Raw genomic sequence first — 21,562 nt, forward strand, 5'->3', positions numbered from 1 at the left:
TTGTAGAACACTAGCAAGGAATAACCAGCCAATGGTTTTGCCCACAAAGTTTCTGCTATCAGGAAAGAGACATCCTTAGAGTATTGGTGAGATTAGACAAAAGTAAATTCCTAGCAAGGGAGCTATTGCATTAAAGAGTATGCATATATAAATTCTGTTAGATACTGTTATATTGGCCAGTAAGATGGTCACTTATAAGGGCTGATCAAACAAGATAGTGTGTTTAATCAAAATAAAATTTATCACTGTAAAAGATTCATCACCATTGGTCTCTGTCGAAATACTCCTCCTCTCTTTGAATACAATTATGTTGTCATTCCTGCCACATTCTGACACACTTCTGGAAGTCCTCTTTCATGAATGTCATTATAAGGTGTGATGAAAATATGAGATGAATATTGCAGCAGGGTTCCATCTAACAGAAAGGCAGGCAAATAAAAGCATTATAGTGTGTTCTCATCCACCTTAGTCACTGGAACTGGCATCACACAACTTCCAGCTCTTTCCCAAAGTAAAAATAACCATGAAAGGTAAATATTTTGAATTGATTTGAGATATGAAAGGAGGGCCATAATGGTCAGCTGAAGACACTCATGGAAAAGGACTTTAAGAACTGCTTCAGAAAGTAGCAGGAATGATGGGGTAAGTGTATTCACAGTGGGGAGTATTTTGAAAGGGATAAATGTCTATGTGCCTTTTACATTTTCAAAAAAATTAAACGTTCACCATAGTTTTCAATCAAATGTCCTATGTTGTTGAGTCCCTCAACTCTGTGAAGACTTGTATGCTCCCCAACATGACACCTACACTGGGCATTTAACTTTGGCCAATTTGATTCCTAGAAGGAGCTGTTACTTTTTTGGTCTTAAAGGACATCAAGCCTCATGTGTTAAAGGTTTAGTCTTCAGCAGGTGGCTTTGAGAGGTGGTGAGGACCTTGAGAGCTGGGGTCTAACAGAAGGTCTTTGGGGACCTGTCTGTGAAAGGTATAGTAGGACCCCAGGCTGCTTCTCCTCTTCCTCTTTTTTGTGTTCCATCCCTGAAGGGTGTGGCTTTGCAGTATCAGGTGCTGTGAACCACAATGTACCATCTTGACTCAGGCCCTACAGCAAGGGAGCCTATTGAGGGTAGACTGAAACTTCCAAAGCTGTGAACCTAAATAAACCTTTTCTCTTTATAATTTGATTACCTGAGGTATTTCTAACAGTAATGGAAAGCTGATTAATGTACCAGCATCTCAGTGTCATACTACATAGCATTTAGTTAACTAGGAGCAAATTTGACATTATTTTGTACATTATTTTCCCATGCTAAATTGTCTTTGATAAACCATTTCATAGCCTTTGGCCTTATATTATCTACTATTGGATTATTCATGTTTCCCTATTATCTTTCATTAAAATTTTATATTTGTTTTCCATGTGGTCTGTTATGATTTTTAAATGCTCTGTCTTCCTTGGGAGGGCTTCCTCCACTTTACATTGATAAATATATTTTGCAATTATAATTTTATTAATTTAAATTCTGCTGCAATCAGTTCTTTCCCTTCCAAATAGCAAGTGCACTTACTGCTACCAGGAAATAATCTTTCTTTCCTACTGACTTGAATAGTCACTTTCATCATAGGCTCAACTTCTATTTGTGTTTAGATTTGTTTCCAGTTAATTCTTCTTTGTAATTCCAAATCTATCTATTATAGTTTCATAGTACTTATATAGACACTTTTCTCTCAACATACTTTTTCAAAAGAAGGCTATTTAAAATCTTCTTTGTTTTGAGATACTTTCGTATTCATACAAAGTTACAGGGATCATAGAAAGGGTTCCATTATGCTTTCACCCACCTTCAACATTAAAAATCCTCAAAACCATTTTATATTTAATAAAACCTGGGAGCTACCATTGATACACTATTACTAATTAACAGTAAGGAACTTATTCTCATTTTGACTGTTTTTTGTGGTCACTGGCCCAAATTCCTAACCGGGATTTTATGTTGTATTTACATCTCCTGTCCTCCTCGGTCTCTATCCGTATCAACTGTCCTTGCTTTCATGACCTTGGTAGTTTTACAAAGTACTGATTATTTTATTAGATAACTATAAAGTCAGATTTGTCTGAACTTTCTTTATGATTAATTTCAGATTATGCACTTTGGGCTCAAATGCTATGAAGCAGTGTGTATCTGAGTAATGACTACAGGAGCAGATGATACTTTCTATATATGATTTTTAATTATTTTTCATCACATGGTGGTGCTTCCAAATTCAACCACTGTTTTATTACTGTTTTTTTCTTTCCAATTATTAGTGTGCTCTAGGACAATACTTTGAGATTATGCAAATATCCTGATCCTCATAATGCTGTTTAATCTGCTGATTTTAGCTTCCACTAATTGATCTTGGCTGCAACAATTATTACTGTGGCATTTTGTCAAATGGTAGTATCTTTATCAGTATCGTGCCTTTAAATTTTAATGTTCTTACACAATAGCCAACAATGAAGCCGAAACAGAATCTGGTATTGTGGTACAATTTGCTCTACTGGATCAATATATGACAGTAGAAGCCATATTTCAGATTTTGTGAATAAACAGTATAATTTAAAACTGATCTTTAATGTCTCCCAAAGGCCTATATGTTAAATTTTTGTGTTGTCTATGCAGGGTGACCCAAGAACGAGGTGCCAGAGGATGATAAGAAAAAGTAAGAGAGACAAGAAAAACAAGAGAGGCAAAAGTCTGGGATCAAGGGGCCTTATAAGCCTCTTGGACTGCAGCCCCGATTACCAATCTCAATCACCTTTTATTGAGCGAGAATTAAGGGCGTAGCTAGTACAAATGGGCGGATATCAAATGTTTTAGTAATTAAAGCATTATCCTTCTCCAATTCTGCCTCTTATGCAGCTGGTAACAATCCCCTGGTGGGCCTCCCACACCTAGCACCACACTCACTCAGTTCAGCTGGGGATTGAAAGTTGGCCACCAGTTATCAATCCACTACAATCACAGTTCTTACTTCCCATTAATTTTTACAATGCATGGCAGGACTGAAAAATAGGGGTCTCCTGCAATTCAAATACACTCTTATCTTCAGGCGAAAGGTTTCAGTTCATTTTTGCAACAATAAACAAATCATGTGTGTCCTCAGTGCTTTCTAATCAAAGAACAACGTCCTTATCCACTTTCTTGGTTGGCTGCTTTTGGTGCAATCAGGAAGTGATGGAATCTTAAACTTTAGGATGTGGTGCCTCTTGGGAAGGAGCTATATTGTAAAGAGTAAGCCCTCTAAATGGGTATTGGGACTTCATTTCCTCTTATCTTTTTTTTTTTTTTTTGCTTCCAGCCACCATGTGGTGAGCATTTCTTGCTGTAACATGCTTCTGCCATGAGCTACTGTCTCACCATAGGTGCGAGTTATAGGGAACAAACAACTGTGGACTGAAATCCTTGAAGTTGTGAGACAAAATAAATAATTCTTTCTATAAGTTGATTATAAGGTGTTTTCACTGTGATAGAAAGCTGACAAATACAATATTCTGAGAAATCTCAAAGGCCTGAAGTGTCATTTCAATGACACATCAAAAGACTAGTTTTACAATAATTCTTCCATGATGAGGACAGTTTTTCTGTATGAATTGCTTTAAAAATCTAAAGTTATTTTGAGAAGTTCGAATATTTTTGTGATTTACATGCATGTGGATGGCTGGCAAGTCACTTTCTGATTTGAGCATTGAATTAGTGAATAAACTCTTAGGTAAAACATTGGTATCTTCCAAATTGAAGGTGGAATATTAATTTGAAAAACAATTGAAAATTTCATCTTCTGTAAAACCTAGCACTATTCAAAAATATGTCAACCATTTTCTCTTGTCTCAACAATAGACTGCTAGATAAAAGAAGTTATGAACTCTTAGACCTGTCATTTGTACAATTTACTTTGCTTTATGGGCTTAAAAAACATAGACAGCAATAGTCTGAAACTGAAATACACATTTCAAATTTAATTATTTGTCAGAACTACTTTGCAAAAGTGTTATTTTTTGAACAACATCCAAAATCTTCAGTCTAAAATACATTTCTCTTAAAATTTACCTAATTCAAAGACAAGTATGGATATATTCACAGAGTATTATCTGAAGAGAAAGAAAATGAGATATTCAGATAGATGCATTCAAGAACAAACAACTGACAATAGTACAGAGTTCCACCTAAAATTGTCTTTTAAACAGGCCTAATATTGTTTTTTTATCTGCCTTTATATGAACTAATTTTATAACAGTATTTATATGCAATATTGGAGTATTTTCTTAAAGTAACAACTGTATCAGTACTAACTCTTTGCACAATTGACTTCATACATTGATACTAAACCACCAAATACATGAATAGTTGATTTGCTTGGTCTCTAGGTGGGTACTTGAAACAGAGAACTACCTGAACTCATTGTGGCATGAAGTTTTAAGGAGTCATAATGTTTTGGTGTTAGAGTATTGATATTTTGGAGTAAGCTCAGCCTGCCCTGACTGATGCAGTTACTAAGCTTTTCTCCTCTGTCTCATAACAGCACTTAATATCTTTAAACTGAATATCCAGATAGAGGTTGCTGGATAAAAAGAATGAAAATTTAAAATTTTATATATTGCTAGAGTATGGTTACAAACTCAATAAATACTTCAGTATAAAATGTATTCCATCTAGGAAACTATTAAAACATATACTGAAGGAAAGATTTGGGTTAGGGGTTCTCTAATGCTTTGGTCTCAGAATTACTTTGCAATCTTATTATTTAGAACCCAAAGAGCTTTTGCTTAAATAGTTTACGTTTATCAACATTTACCAAATATATCATTAACACTGAGACATTTAAGAAACCATTATATACTCTATTCATTTAAAAATACCAATAATAATACCATTACCTGTTAAGATAAATAACACATTAAAGTTTTCCAAAATGAAAAATATGGTGGGAATAGCGACATTGTTTTATTTTGAGAAATCTCTCTAATGTCTTCATTTGTAGGTGGGAACTGAATTCTCAGAGTTGCTTCTACATTCAAACTTTTGTAATATCACATTCCAAGAAGCCTCTGGAACTCACTGTTCTAAAACATATACTGTGAGGGAATGAGGTTGAGAAAATCAACTAATATATTAGTGTTACAAAAATATCTTTATGTTGCTCTGAATACTGTAAAAAACATACAAAACTTGCCATGTCAGAATGTACCCTCATAATTTATAAACTGATATCTGCATTTTCAAGCTGATGATACTCAGGAGAAGGGTTTGGGGGTTGTAGTTAGTGCTTTTAAAATGAGATTAGGTCCCAGATAAAAAAGGCTTGGAGGTGATCTTCTTTACTTTTATCAAGGGGGTGTTATGGCTTGTGTCTAGATGTCTTATAAAGCCTCAGACACTTGTAGGTAGGACATTTCAGAGCTGGCTGGATCTACAGTGTGTGATACTGGGATTAATTATGTTTGGTACTAGATTAGTTCACTGATTGGTTTAGCATAGCTCTGTGTGTGGGTAAGGAGAAGGCCCTCCCTGGATGTTGGTGGCACCAATCAATGGGTTTATAGTCTAGATGAAATAGAAAGGAGAAAGAAGAAATCAGGCTTGCTGCTTCCTGCTACTGTCTTCTGCCTGCCATGCCATGGACTGTTTCTCCTCTATGATGCTCTTCTGCCATGCCACCTTGTTTTGGAGCCAGCTGACCCTGAACCGAATTCTCTACAAACTGTGAGCTGAAAAAAACCTTTCCTCTTTTACTGTGTGGTTGTCAGCTATTTTACCTCAGCAGTGAGTAACTAAAACAGGAGAGCATAGCAATCAGACAACATCTATAACCAGAAGACAGATCACCATCAAACAGCAAGTGACGTTGGACATCCCAGTCTCTAGAACTACGAAAATTAAATTTCTGTTGTTTATAATTTTTCTAGTTTCTGATGGTCTGTTTTAGCAATGCAAATAAACTGAGAGAGAACTACTGGCTTAGATAATGAACAACCAACTTGGGGAAATGGGTAGACTGCAATGAATCCTAAAGCAATTTTTAGAAATAAATAAAAAATTGATCTGAATTTATTTACTTAAAATATTGGCTATATTGTCACTCTTGTATCTCTTGTCCTGGTATATGTATATATGTACATGTATAATTCCACTACATACTGTTGATTATTTTATTTAAAAAAGTCTCAAAACCAAAGTACAAAGATACCTATGTACAGGATTGTCTTAACACTAAAGAATCTCTAGGGAAGACTTGCTTCAGTAGGTTAACACTGGTTACCTGGGTACATTGATTTTTATTACTATATGATAACTTATCACAAAGTTAGTACCTTAAAACAGTAGCCTTTCATTATCTCAGAGCTTTGTAAGTCTGCAGCCCAGTACAGTATGCAGAGGTTTTCTACTGCAAAGAGTACAAGATTGAACTTGAAGCTTGCTTAAGTATTTACTTGGAGACAGTTGAAGGATCTGCATCTAAGCTCATTCTTACTGTGGCCAGGATCTATTTCCCTATGGCTGAAGGACTCAGGTCCTTCTGCTCTTAGGACAGTGCTCACTGTGAGACTGGGCCTCCCTGCAGTCCTTATAGGATGCTGTCTGTTTTCTGTAGCCTCTTTGTTGTCAAAGACAATGAATTGTCATGCTCCCAGTCCCTTACAGTGTCTCTGCCTTCACCAGGTGAACATAATTCTCTCATTTAAAAAGCTCCAGTGATTTGAACATAACCACACAGATAGTCTTCCCTTTTTTCCAGCCAACTCTGCCCTACATAATGTAGGATAATGCCTGGATTGATATGCTATTATATCCATGGGACCCATCTATGCTCAAAGAGAAAATTATGCAGGCCACGGGCATTGGGGTCATTTCAATTTTTCACTACCTCCCTGAGAAAGGAAACCTGGCCAGTAGTCACTAGGCAGCTTCTATGGTGGCTGTCAGTGATCTCCACTCTGTAATCATGTCCTGATTCAATCTCTCTCTCTTGAGTGGACCCTATCTGTCACTCAGGTTTAGAATCTAGAATATGGTAAAAAGATAAGGTGCAGTCTGGTTAAAAATTAGTACACTGACTCAAAGAGCACACGAACAAAGCAAATTTAAAGAGCAGTACTCTGTGGGGGAAATCATGGTTATATGCTAGCAGATGGTATGGAGATACTTATCTCATTATCTAGATGGGAGTGTTGTTTATCACACACACCTACACAGTTGCTGGCCATCACTGGCAATGCGGAGCATCAGGAGAGGACTGGGTACTCCACCACAGAGGGGGGAAATGTAACGAGAGTAGACATGTACTTGTCAGCAGAGAAGATATAGAGAAATATATTTAGGGGCGGAGGTGTAACTTGAGTTAAGAAAAATGGTAGGAGTGTCAGAATTGTAAAAGCAGAGGTAGGTACACTCACTATGAGTAGTTCTTAAGCGTTGGTAGTTGAACTCATGCACGGCTATTCTTATTAGGAATGTCTGCAGCTTTTATTGCCTGACAATGTTGAATCTAATGTGACCAAATAATCATCATGTATTTCTCTTAGATTTCATCAAAATTAAATTACTCATGAAATCTACACTGTGCCTTTATATATATTTCTTGAAAACATTGAGAGGGAGTTTGTTTCTTTAAAAATTTATACTTTATAAAGAAGTCTAGAATTAGACTCCTGTCTTAAGGTTGGATTTAATAAAAACAAGAGCCACAGAGCTCTTTTTTACACTTGACTGTGTATAAAAAATTCTATTTTATTTGCTTCTGTGCATCTCCACCATATAAAGCCTGACTTTTTAAAAATTAAACTCTGATTCCAACCTATGAGACTCTGCACAGCGTAATTTCTCTCTCTTCTTCTTTGCTTGTGTGTCTCCCCAGGGTCATCTTCGTCTGTTCCCTAGCAAGCCAACTTCCATGGCTGCCCAAGATAGGATGTATCAAAATGTACCGTCTTCCCCTTTACTGCTTGGCTTCATTGCTCTGTTCATGTTTACAGTTCCCAAAAAACCCCTCCCCTTTTTATAATTTTATACTTCTCTTCTCCAGAGGGCACTTTTTCTCTTGCTCTGTTTTGTATTGAATTTTTATTTTTCATTTTGAAAAAACAATCTGCTCTGTCTTGTTTTCAATCAAGGGTTAGCTGGAATTTTAATACATATTCTCAGTGGTTGCCAATTGACTTGAGCAATCTCTGAAAAGCACATTTGGGTTGTCAACTTTGTGTCACTATCTCTTGGGCAGTGTGACGATTGAGCAGTGCTCTTTCTGAGAGTGCTTGGAAGCAGATGGTTAAATCAAATTGCAGTATTCTTTGGAGTCCCTGTGAAGGAGGCTAAGCCCTTTTGGTTTCAAGCACCAAGAATGACAAGTTTTCCTGGAATCTAAACCATTAAATTTGGTTGTAATTCTGTGTTTCATTATAGAAAGTCTGAGTAGTGAGCGCTTTCCATATACTCCATTTTCTCATAGTGCTTGCAACCTCCCCCATGGTTTTAAATGTAGAGTCTGTGCAGTGTGAGTATTCACAAGGTCTGACGGATTTAGGCAACAAAATATTCCAAAATGTTTTTTGTCAGGTGTGTGGAAACATGGTGCTGGTAGTAAGTGTTACTAAATTCTAAGAGTTCACAAGAATTTAAAGAGGCATATCTAAGACAAAAGGCAGGTGTTACACAGGCAAGCTGATTTTATTTTTCTTGTTAATGTTCTTCACAGTAATATTGCATTTCCCACTCATGCATGATAATATACAGATTAATGGTATTGAAATAAGTGTAAATTGGCGATGACTACAGACTTAATTAAAAATGTGCACCAATGATATAGGCTTTGGGGATCCTATGAGCCATAGAATATCTTCAAATCAGCACCACACCACTGGTGTAAATATGTTTGGCTGATAGCTTAGAACTCTACTATTGGTATGAGAAAGGTAGTCATGGAAAGAGGTCCTTTTTGGCCTAATGTGCTGTAGAATTCAGCTCTAGAATGTCACATGGGTAATTCAGGCTACGTCTTATCGTTGGGTGTTTGACTTTCATAGACATTTCCCTCTTCTCATTACTGCAAAGTAACATGCTCAGTACTTGATGTTACTAATTTAAACTTGGCTTGGAACTGAGTGGGTTACAGTAGAAGAAACTGCATAATGTACTGGCAGATAAGCGTTAATATAGACAATGGTGCCATATTATGGAAAGCAACTGGAAAATGGCACGTGACAAGCTCAGTGGTGCAACTGCTGTGGAGCAGCTCGTAATGTCCCGAGAGTATTGGACTGGTGCCAGGCAAGAGCATCTACATTATCAAATCACAGTTTAGACCTCCTGGGATTTGCTCGGAAAGTGAGATCAACGTGGCATGTATAGAAATATTGAAGGGTACAGTGATGTTCATGGAAAATAATATGAAAATAAATTTTAAAAAGGAAACAAGATAAACACAAATCAGTGTGTTTATTTTCAAAAAAATTGAAGGTGGATTTGATCACTAGTTTAATCACAACAGGACTTTAATGATGCAAACACGAAAACTCCACAATGTGCCACAAGTTACAAGGAAAGCATGATTTCCAATAGTTTACCTTTACATAAATGGTGTGGTATTTTGTTGCATACTTTACATAAAAGTACGAAAAAATTTAAAAAATATTGTTTTGGAGGTACTGGGAATTGGACCCAGGCCCTCACACTTGCAGGCAGGTGCTGTGCTGTTGATCTATATCTCTGGCCATGAAAAAAATAAAAATTATTTTAAGGGGGAAATCTCTACTGCTATGAGTGTGAAAAAGACAATGTACAACAGATAGTTTTGCAGGCCAAAGCTCATTATTTACATATTTCATATTGTACCTTAAGATGCAGGACCAGGAAAAATAAATAAGGCCATTGGCAATGCAGAGTAAAGACAATAGAAATCAAGTAAACAAACAAAATTTTAGAAGGGGAAACCAAATGTTTCTGGGATTTATCAAAGGATTATGCATTCTTGGTTCTATAGGGAAACATACATTTTCCATTTGAACTGACTTGAAAAATTAGCAGGATGACTTTTACAGGACTTATCTTTGTGCCAGTTAGCAAAAACCACTATCCCAAGGAAGTTTAGATAGGTAAACCAAGTTTAGACTGTACAGTAGACAGAAGTGATTGAACAACTATCTATGTGGAAGTATTTGTATACTTAATAGCTGAGTTCTACACACTTAAGTCATGAAAATCAGTCAAAAGAGTTTAGGCCTCTGTACCAGTCCCAAGAAGCTGATACTTTTCACAGAGAAATGAAATCATCTATGAAATATTTTACAATAATCATGAGAAAATCAGGGGAATCTTAACATAATAATGATTCTGTAAGGGCAGGGAAAAAGTAATTTGTTACCAATAAAATATGAAGCAATTACATCTTCAAGACATAATTTAATAAATAGTGGGAATTAAGAGAATTCTTTAAATTTTGGTGATTTATACATGTTAAATAATTCATGGGTGAGGTTTAGGGTTAAGGATAGCACAACCTGGGTGAGAATAGAGAGAAGGGTCCTAGGAAAAGAACCCCTGACTGCTGGTTAGATACATGGATGATACAACAAAGACTACTGTCCAAGTCCTGTAGACAGTTGAATGAGACCAGGTCCCCAGGATTGTTCAGAGAGATGTGAGAAGCAGGAAGCATTTGATACAGTGTTTCTACCCTTAAAAGAAAGTGCATCCTCTCCTTTCCTTCCTTGCATCTCCATTGTGTGCTATAGTGACATGGTCTTGGGACACCTTGAATCATGTGGGTGTCCCTGAAGTTTGTGGAGCAACTGAGGTCAAAGGAACTAGTGTTCTTGATGACCTCACAAAGCATAACTGCAATGTTGCCCTGGACTACGGATGTAAGAATAAATGTGAGAGAAAATACATTTCCTCAGAGTTTAAACCATTGGTAATTTGGGTTCTTATTAAGGTAGTATAAGTACTTATATCTTAACTACTATAGCATTAATATCTTAAAAGCTTCCTAGATTTCATCTGTGAATTACATCCAAAGGACATAGGCTACAGAGAAGACTGGCATTCTGGTCTGTAGGTGGCCTTATTTCCTTTTCATTGCAATTGGATTTCATGCAGGTATGTAAAGAATACCAGAGGAAAGAAAGAAATCTGTCAAAAATTCGTCTCTGTCTTTAAACTACATTTTTATAAACTGTCCTTCAGAACCGTGGAAATGCATTACGGTTGTCTCCTCATGAAGCCTGGGGAGTTATTGGAGATGCCTGAGCATGGATATGACAAATATAATCTTCAAACAACGAGAGGAACGAAAGCAGGGTTCAACTGATAGGCAAGTTAGTGCCAGAAGGAGGTCAGTATTCTTGGTCATTATGGATCTATCAGGTGGCTAAACTTTTGCAAATACTAAAAAGAATAGAGAGGACATGAAAGTGCCCCTCTAAGAATGCTGGAATTTTTGAACACAAGAAAGAAGTGATATAAATTCTAAAGTCAGAGGTGTATTAATATAAGCAGGTGTCACACAATAGGGGTATAATAATAATAGCAATAACAACAATGGAATAGCATAAAGATAAAAAATGGAAAAGACATTAATAGGTAAGTAAAATTAACAAAATTTTATCATTTGTGAAAATGATTGGTCTACATAAAATTAAGGTTGTGTGGCAATAAAGGTACCTAATGTTCAGTTGTTGGTTTCTAAAGTTCCTTCTCTAGTGAAAAGGAACAGAACCACTTGTAGATGTTACAGGCAGCAAAAATACAAGGCAAGTCTTCAGTGTCTTGTGGTCTGTAAACAACAGCTTAAAAATTAAAAGTAAAAAAAAGGCAAGAAAAGAGAAAGTAACGTTATCACATCGTCAACACAAGAAATAACCTAAAAGATACCTTAGTGGATTAATGTGAATTTTAAGCCTCAGATAAAGCAAATATCAGGAGTGTACTGTGATATAAAGCAATGAATAAATAAACAATAAAGGTTGGCACCTACTTTTCTTACAGAAAGAACTCTTTCAATATGTATAGAAGGAAAATAGAAAATTACCATTAGAACATTAAAATAATCATTTCTTTAGCTACTGCACAGAGGAATGTTAAAATGATTAGGCCACATTTTAAGGTGAAGTGAAATTTTCAGTCCCTCACAGTATAGTTCTCCAAATATTTATCATTCCCCATGGTGGTTTTCGTATATGCCATAGATGCTTTGAAACTTCTTTCAGAAGGTAGAAATCACTTTCCCTGTGAATGTGGGGTGCTTAGTGACCTGTTCCCAAAGACTGGAGCAAGTGAAGGAAGAAATACCATAACCTTATAATGAACCTGGCAGATGTCTTCTTAACCGAGTGATCAAGATGAAGTTTTATCGGTAATAAGCTAGATTAATATCATGTATCCCTAATATGACACAATAAAGACATATTATTTCTTATAATATCAGTCAAATATATCCATTTCTGATAATATCATTTTACAAGATATCTGACCAGCATCTTTTAGAAATATCAATCTTATGAAAAAAAGAAAAACTAAGGAACTATCACAGATTGGAGAATACTAACCAGAATGATGCCTAAATACAATGTGATATCCTGGTTTGAATCCTGAAAGAGAAAAATGACAGCAGAAACTCTTGGTAAATCTGAATAAAGTCAATAGTTTAGTTAAGAATATTGTGTCAATGTTTATTGCTTACTTTTAATTACATCAGGAACATACACTGTTGTATGAGCAGAATATGTGTGAACAGTATATAAGGAATCTCTTTAGGGTCCTTGCAATTATTCTGAAAGTCTAAAATGATTTCATGTTAGCCATTTACAAAAATAAACATTTTAATAATACCTATGAGAGTAGGGTGAATACATTGTCTCTACACACCAAGTGAACGTCTAATTTCCAACTGTAAATTACATATGGAGAGGTAATAAAATGGAATTGAAAGAAAATGATCCAAATTATGCACTCTGATAACACTGTGATTGCGTCTGGGGCATAAAATACTATCTAATTAAAGTAGGTACAAAAGATACAAGGAAAAGACAAAAGGCTTGGAGAAAGATAAATAGCATCTTGAGTGAATGGTGATGAGTAGTTAGAGGCCAAAAAATAATTACACATAGGCAAAAGCAATTTTAGTTTAATTTTAAGTTTGATAGATATTATGTTCTTGCGCTGCAAGATAAAACACTAAAGAGGGATTTATTACATGAGAGCAAGTTTTGGAGGCTATGCTACCATGATGTGGAAAGTAAACTGTAAGGAGAAAGGAGGAAACGGAACCCAGTGTGGAAACAGTGATTTCTAGAGAGGACTGTTCATTTTAATTCCTGATCACATAACAGGAAAATGCAGATAGTCATAGAAGTCTTCAGTCTCTGAAGATTATCCTCCTCTCTCCATAGATTCTGGTATGTTCAAAGGATTCCTCACGTACTTTGGAATCTAATAGCTTTTGTATATAAAGCCAAGTCAAAATTAAAGAAAAGGTTAACTGTACTTACTCTGGTGGTCACTTATTATCAAGATACATTACAAGCCCCCACAAAACTATCTTAATTTAATAATAATATTCTTGCTTATGTGTACAGGTTGCCGGGGATTTTGCTGGGCTCTCCCTCTAGGGCTTGTACTAAACTCTGGGTAGATGCTAATTCTGCTTAGGTGTCCCTCCTCTTCTTGGGACCAGTGAATCAGTGAAGACCTGCTCCTGACCTGTCCATTGCCAAAGTGGAAGACATCAAGCCAAAGTACACCGTGCACACAGTGTAAGTGGCTGAAGAAGTGTAAAGTTTTACATAGAGAATTATACCCAAAGCGAGAGGAACAATGGTATCCATGGATCTTGAGTCTTCAGCTTCAAACAAACACAAATCAAAAATATGAAATGAATTGGGTCTCTACTGATCATGTAGCTACTCTTTTTTCCTTTTCATTCCCTAAACAATAGAGTGTGGCAACTATTTATACAGCAGTGGCAAGGAATAGAGTATTATAAGTAATCTAGAGGTGATTTAAAGCACACAGAAGAATGTGGCTGAATCATAAGGAAATATGATCCTACTTTATAACTTTTACTTAGGTTTACATACAAGACCTATTGGACTCTGAAGCACATGAGGTGCAATTTACTACAGGGATATATTTTATTAGAAATACCTACCAGGACATTTATACACCCGTCCATACATAGTAAATTCAGATTCTTCTTAACTAATGGTGCCATTACATACTAATAAACCCATCATAAGTAGAAACTAGTGAAATGGAAATTTTATTCTGAGAAATCCATCATAAGTTGACATATTGTGAGTGAAAATGCATTTAATACACCTACCCTACTGAACGTCGTAGCTTGGCAACATATCTGTAGAACATGGTTGCTGCTCTCTGGGATCACATAACTCGCTGGCCCTGGAACTGATGCCTTCTGCCTGCTGTGTAAGAGAAACACCCTGAACATTGCTAGCCTAGGAAAAAAATCACAATTCCACAGTTGCAGCGCGCTTTCTACTGAATGGTAATCATTTTCAACCTCTATAAAGTTGAAAAATCTGGAGTAAAAGTTCCATAAATTGAGAACTATTTTTCTGTCTTGGAAAATTAAATTATATGTTAAATATATGATACACATTTAAAATAGTGAAGAACAGAGATTCTGAAAGGAAGCTGTTCTCTGATTCCCACTCTCCACTCCTTGCAGGTCTTGCTCACACCGAGTGGGGTGGCTTACTGTGGGACTGACAGAAGTAATATTAAACCCATGGTGGTGCCTGAGGTCATGCACAATGAATTCCTCCTTAAGAATGGGGGTCTACAGCACAAGAGGCACACATAGCCTAAAGGCTGGATTGTTAGGGATTGTGGAAAGGCTTCTAGCCATGAAATAGAGATGAGCATTTTCAGGTAAAGGGGTGGTCAGGGTCCGACTAGACCATAAGCTGGGGGGATATGTAAGGAAAAGATGACACGTTGCTTCTCAGCCATTTTGAGTTTTCTCAGTCTAGAGGAGTAATACTAGAGTGAATAGGTTATTAAAAGTCTAGAAGCTTTTCTGTATCCATGTGGTTATACACACTGGGATGAACCTCCTGTTACTGAATGGAGCCCTGTGTGACAGTGACCATGGCTGCTGTCCCAGGATGGACAGAGCTGCCATAGCCAGCTGGTACTTATCCACAAGCAGAGGAAAAACTATATCCAATGTATATGTCCTAAGTGGGCAGCGAAGGATAAAAGGTAAACAAAAACAAACGTATAAAACATGCCTTTACGCTTATATCAGTTATTACGCCTCAATGTGCTGTCCACTTATTGCTGGATGAATTCAAACCAGTGTATGAATTTTAGTCATTACACTGGGTATTGCAGAACTTTTATACAATCAGTTGAAATTATTTCAGATGCTACAAAATAACACTCCAAAAGTATTTTCTTTTTTTTTTTTTGGTTTTGGTTTTTCTCCGGTACCGGGAACCGAACTCATGACCTTGCGCTTGCCAGGCAGGCGCTTTGCCGCTGAGCTAAATCCCCAGCCCCTCAAAAGTATTTTCATATCATATTTCCTACAAGTTTGTTTTGAAGCTCAGAGCAAATAAAGTTCACTCCATTAACATCAAATAATCTATTACCAGTAAAAATGACTTTAAGAAAAACTGGATAGATAATTCTATCCCTGAATTCACCAAGCGTAGATTTGAAAGGCATTCCGCAAACTTCCCCCTGCCTCTGCACAGACACAGCGGATGAGTTTAGGGATGGCACACAATGTAACTATGGAAAAATTTATCATGTTTCTGTGAAGATCAAATGAATTTTGACATCGCAAGTAAACATCACGTTACTGTGGACTAATTCCATAAATTGCTTCATTTCTTTTGCCACACACAAAAAAATATTTCACCCTTTTTCACATTGCACATAGCGTGTGAAATGCTTAGCATGCTTTAATCAAAAACATCCATTGAATATAATTCTGACACTTAAGTGGGTTCAGTCAGTTTTGCATATATATTTCCGTGCATGTCACATTGTTTCCAAGGATGTTTATTTAAAAAAAATAGCCATCATGTACAAAAAAGCTTAGTGCTTTAGCATATATTAAATGAAAAGTTAACTGGTTAAATGTAAGGAGAAATTTATTTCTGTTGGTTTGTCATATTCTTTTCAATTATTTGAATTTAAAAATAAATTATATAACTTTTTAAATAAAAAATTTCATTCCCTCTAACTAAGGTTTTCTCCGCAGAGCCATATGGATCCATAATTGTTACTTAACACACCAAAATTAGCTTGCTGTATTTTACAAATTTTCTTTATAAATTCAAGAAACAATCCATATTAAGATTATATTTAGTTAATATAATGGAATAATGATATGTTTAGAAGACACTGAGGGAATGTAGGCTCAAGAAGTCCATTTAAAATTTTTAAATTGTGCTGAAAATATATGAATTTCTCAGAAAAAAAAACCAGGTTCAGGTAGAACAGACATTTTGAATATCATTTAGAGTTTTATAGGTGACACCTGGCCTTCTAAATTTGTCTCTTTTCTTACACTATCAAGTTTAGTCCAATTCATAGATTATTTTCTACTATGCAAACAGTATTAAACAAAAAAAGTTTTTTAAACAAAAAATTTAAAGTTCTTTATCAGATAGACAATTTATACACATTGAAGCAACAATAAAGCAAAAAAAATACTATTAGTAAAAATATCTAACTAGTTATGTTTGAAATAGCAGAACAATTTCAAAAATTTATTAAATTTAATCAAGATAACTTAAAATATATATATATATATATATAGCATATATAAATATATACTGTAATTCATGGTGAACTATTTCACTGTTAGTTTGAATTCACTATTAAAGCCTATTTAAATATGTTATTGTTGCCCCCAAATTCCCAACTAACTCTAAATATAATGTTTTCTGTTTATATGAACAAGAAATAAGTCTAGTATTACTTCTAGCAAAAATAATACCCTCAATTCTTTTATTCCATGATTGAAATATTTGTCTGATTTTTCAACATGTATCTAAATTTTATAATATATTATAAAGGCTGAAAGTATAAACCACTGTACTAAAAGTAAACAGTATATGTTGATTTCTCTTTTTTTTCCTGTTGTAATACCTTTGCTTACAAGTAACTGCAAGTGTGATCATACCAGTTACATTTCCTTAATTTTCATTCAGTAGCCTTTGACAAGTTATATATGCAAGAGATTTTTTGGAAGTTTGAGACAGGTAGATCTTTTGGGACTTTAGTTCTTATGATCCACTGTGTGTGGCTTAATTGAATCAAGAATGTGCTATATATGTAGTTCACTGGGGCATAAAGAGAAGGACAATTCTATCTTTTGTCCACAAGCTATGTAAGTAAATACGAATTTAGGAAAAAAGAATCTTGAGTGACTCCATTATGCCACAGACGCTCAGTATCTGCGGCTTAGTAAGAAGGCAGAAGAAAGAACAGAGAACACAGTGGAAAAGTCAAAGGATGAAAGGAAAGGAACATGTTCAAGAAAAGAGTGCTCTTGTTCTGGACAGGAAAACACTTACTAGAAGCAAATGAGAGACCATATATATCCGTATTCTTGCCTTAAAGCCATGGAGTAAAAATATCTAGGAAAACAAAACAAAATAACCCCAAATTAGTAGTTTTGGGGTAGTCTATATTTTAATGGTTGATTCAGTGTTACCCATAATCAGATTTTCAACATGCCATTGGAATGTTAATCAATTTAAAGTCAATTTAGACATTAGAATTTTTTACATGGCTTTTAAACAAAGGAAAGCATTTGTATAATTAATCTTATATTATTTTTATAGAGTATTTAAAAAAGCATTGTAATTGGCCAAACTCTGGCAACAGGTGACCCAATCCTTTGGTCTAGAGTCCTCATCATTATCAGAAAGAAGTTCAACAGACATTCGGTGAGAGAAATAGAAGGCAGCAAACATTCTAGATTCTGTGATCTATTAAGATGCTCAAAGCCACCATAGACAATCCCCAACAGTATGTTTTAGGAAGAGGTAAGGGTGGTGAAATATTTCAAGAGTGGTTGATTGTAGGTGAAATTCTCTCAAAAATATTAAAGACATAAAATAAGTAGATTCTTGAGTGTAGAGATTTGTTTGGTTATTATTCTATTCTGTTACCTTTCTTTCTTGGATTTTTTCGATATGAGGTTCTTAGATCAAAGACCCAAACTGGCTTTTGAAGATTAGTTCTTCCTTACCTTATATCAAATAGTCCCTAGTGCTAATGGTAGTCAATGCTACATAGTTTGGACAAAAAATATTAATCACTCTCTCCTTTATTACTCTTATTAATTTAAACTTTTGGTTTGTCAAGGTGGTATCACCTCCAAAACTATCATTAAAATGTACTATTTTGAGGTATCTTAACCATCACCTAAATAGGCACCATGATGAAATACATTTAAAATCATCTTTAGGTAGAGAGTGGGTATTTACGAGGAGGGAGAAAAATGAAGCAGGAGAAGAGGGAGGAAAAGGAGGAGGAGGACGAGGAGGAGGAGGAGGAGGAGGAAGAGAACAAAGACAGAAAAACACAGAGGGGAGAGGAGAGGAGGATGCAAAGGAGGGAAGAAGGAGAAGAAGAAGAAGAGGAGGAGTGGGAGGGGGAAGGGAAGGAGAAAAAGAAGAGGGATTCTGGTAGTCTGATAAGCAACACGCTTATCATAAACACACATTTTAGTTTTCTTCTGTCCGTATAAGGTTGAAAGACTCGAAAACACAGTAAGCATGGAAAACAATATGACTGAAAATGATTGATAACTAAAGAAAATCAAACATCAATACTGTAATGTGCGCAGAAGAAAGGACCAGAAAATGAGAGAAATCCAAGATGATGAACTACAGTGAAAACTTTCCAAGCCCAGGGTTATATAGGCAAAAAATCCCATTATGAGGTGGCTAGGAGGACACAATAGATGACAGAATCTAGAATGTTTGTTGTCGTCTGATCTCATCCACTCTCTTCCTTGGCTTCGTACTGATAATGAGAGAAATCCAGACCAAAGGATTGGGTCACCCACTGCCAGAGTTTCCAGATGAGCAAGCTGTCGACTGTGAAAGATCAGTGAGTTTTGCATCATTGTCTGGTCCCCAAGTGGCAAATTTTCAATGCAAGCCCAGTTGCCATGACATCGAACTTGAAATTCTGTCTCTTGGAAAGAACTATCATTACCTTTATTCATTGCTTATATTCACTTATGCATCCTTTCTTTTGATACTAATTAAATTTAGCGGTACATATTCAATTTTAGTTTGAAGTGAAAATCTTTTATTATTTTGTCTTAGTATTCTTCAGTTTTTTTAATGAGAAAAAAGCTTTGTTTCTGATTCCATAAATTATGATTACTTCAGGACAATCATTCCTCTTAATGGTGCTTTTCAGTTAGGGAAAAAAAAAAAAACATATCCCCTCTTAGGTCTATTGGTTAAATAGTTGGGGTGTGAGTGCATGTGTACCTTTTAAATATCTGGCAGAATATAGCTTTTAAAATTTAATGAGTGAAGACTGATACAACCACTGTGAAAATCAGTGTGGAGGTTCCTTCAAAAAATAGGATTAGAGGTTCCGTTCCACCCAGCTATTCACCTTCTGGGTATTTTTTCCAGAAGAATTGAAGACATCGTACCACAGCGATATATGTGCACTTTTGTTTATAGCTGCACAATTTATAATAGCTGAATCTTGAAAAGAACACAAATGCCCATCAACTGAGGAATGGATAAAAAAGATGTGATATTTTTATATAATGGAGTATTACTCAGGTATAAAGAAAGGTAAACTGGAGGCTTTTATAGGAAAATGGATACAACTAGAGACCATACTCATAAGTGAAATAAATTAGATTCACATGTATAAACATTGTATTATCTCTCTAGTTTAAAAACCTGAAAGAATAAATAAGATCAAAAAGGTGCAATAGGCATAGTAAAAGGGAAAAGAAATGCTCTAAAGAAAGAACATCTGGGATGTAGGAAAGAAGAAAAGAAGGAAGGGAAAATTATATATATATATACACACACACACAAAAGATAGCTAAAATACTTGTACTACTAATTTCTTTAATTCATTAAAAGGAACAGTTAGTGCTTATATTGTTTGAGCATGCCTATATCTGATAATCTGAGTAACTATTTTGATGAAAACAATATGCAATATAACAATCATTGTTAATTTCCTGTCATCTTGTTTTAAAATTCTGTATTAGTTTTATTATTTTATTCTCTTTAACATAAAAAATATTTTAATTGGTGCAGTAAGACAACTGAAACTTGCTTTATCAGAATAGGTTGCCTACACATTCATGTGCTGATCAGAATTTTGACTTCCTGATCAGTAAACATTCCTGCAATGGTAGAATAAAAAATGCACATTTAATTTTATTTTGGAAAATGACATCATATACACATTTCCTAATTCCACATTTTGAAGCTGTCTTTACTTAATCATTTTGTCTATATTCTTGGAAGACAGAATAACTAAAAAGGGATTTGGCAGGAAATTAATGTCAAATTTTCCAGGCAATGATATTGCAGCATCCAATTCATGAACTTCATATTCCAAAGCTTTAAAATCATTTTGGATTTCTTTGAAAATTATGAAAATATTTCAATTACTTCTAAGGAACTTCCAAATTTATATGCATATATTTGTGTATCTGTATGTACATTTGTATATATGTTGTTTTTTAATTTCAAAGCTGTGTGGTAAGTGAACTAGAATGATTTTTCCTTTAGCCATTTCTTTCATGTCTCATTTTTTTAATTTGATGACTCTTAAATATAGACGCTCTTGCTAAACAAATGTACCAACATTCTAAAATGACTTGTCTTTTTAAGATATACACATATTTTCATGGTTTTCTAAATTCCCTAACAGAAACAAATAAAAGCAACACGTATTTGTCTGTTTGTCAATCCCAGAGTTATCCCATGTGGAGACTGGAAAGACTATTGTCCTCATAGGTTTAATATTCCTAAGTAATTATTTTAGCTAAAGAATGTCTCTGCCAAATTAAATTCCAAATATGCTTTGCTTTTTGGCATAGTGTACTTCCATTCTTTGTCTTCTCTTTTTCACATTTGTGTTTAGTTCTGGTGAATTGGCTAATGTTTAAATAATGCACGGAAAGTATACTAATACTAACACATTTCTTTTGCCAATACGTTAGGAATAGGAATAATAATACACTGGAAATTGTCCAGGTTGCCTAACTTTGTTTTTGAAATGTAGATTCTCATTCAACAGTCTTTAGTGGGTATTAGGGCTTCTCTCTGTATGTCCCTCTAAACCCTTATGTGGGTCTTTTTGAGGTGGCTGGATCCAGGGTATGTGAATGTAGATTAAGGATGTGTGAATTTGGAATAAGAGTGTGACAACTAAATTAGTAAGTCAGTACAATGATTCGTTTAGTACAGCGTTGAGTGTGGATAATGGAAACCCCTTCCCGGGTGTGGGTGGCACTACCCAAAAGACTTTAGCCTGTATGGGATAAA

Source organism: Chinchilla lanigera, unplaced genomic scaffold (assembly GCF_000276665.1).
Source record: "Chinchilla lanigera isolate Chin_1 unplaced genomic scaffold, ChiLan1.0 scaffold00025, whole genome shotgun sequence".
NCBI classification, from domain to species: Eukaryota; Metazoa; Chordata; class Mammalia; order Rodentia; family Chinchillidae; genus Chinchilla; species Chinchilla lanigera.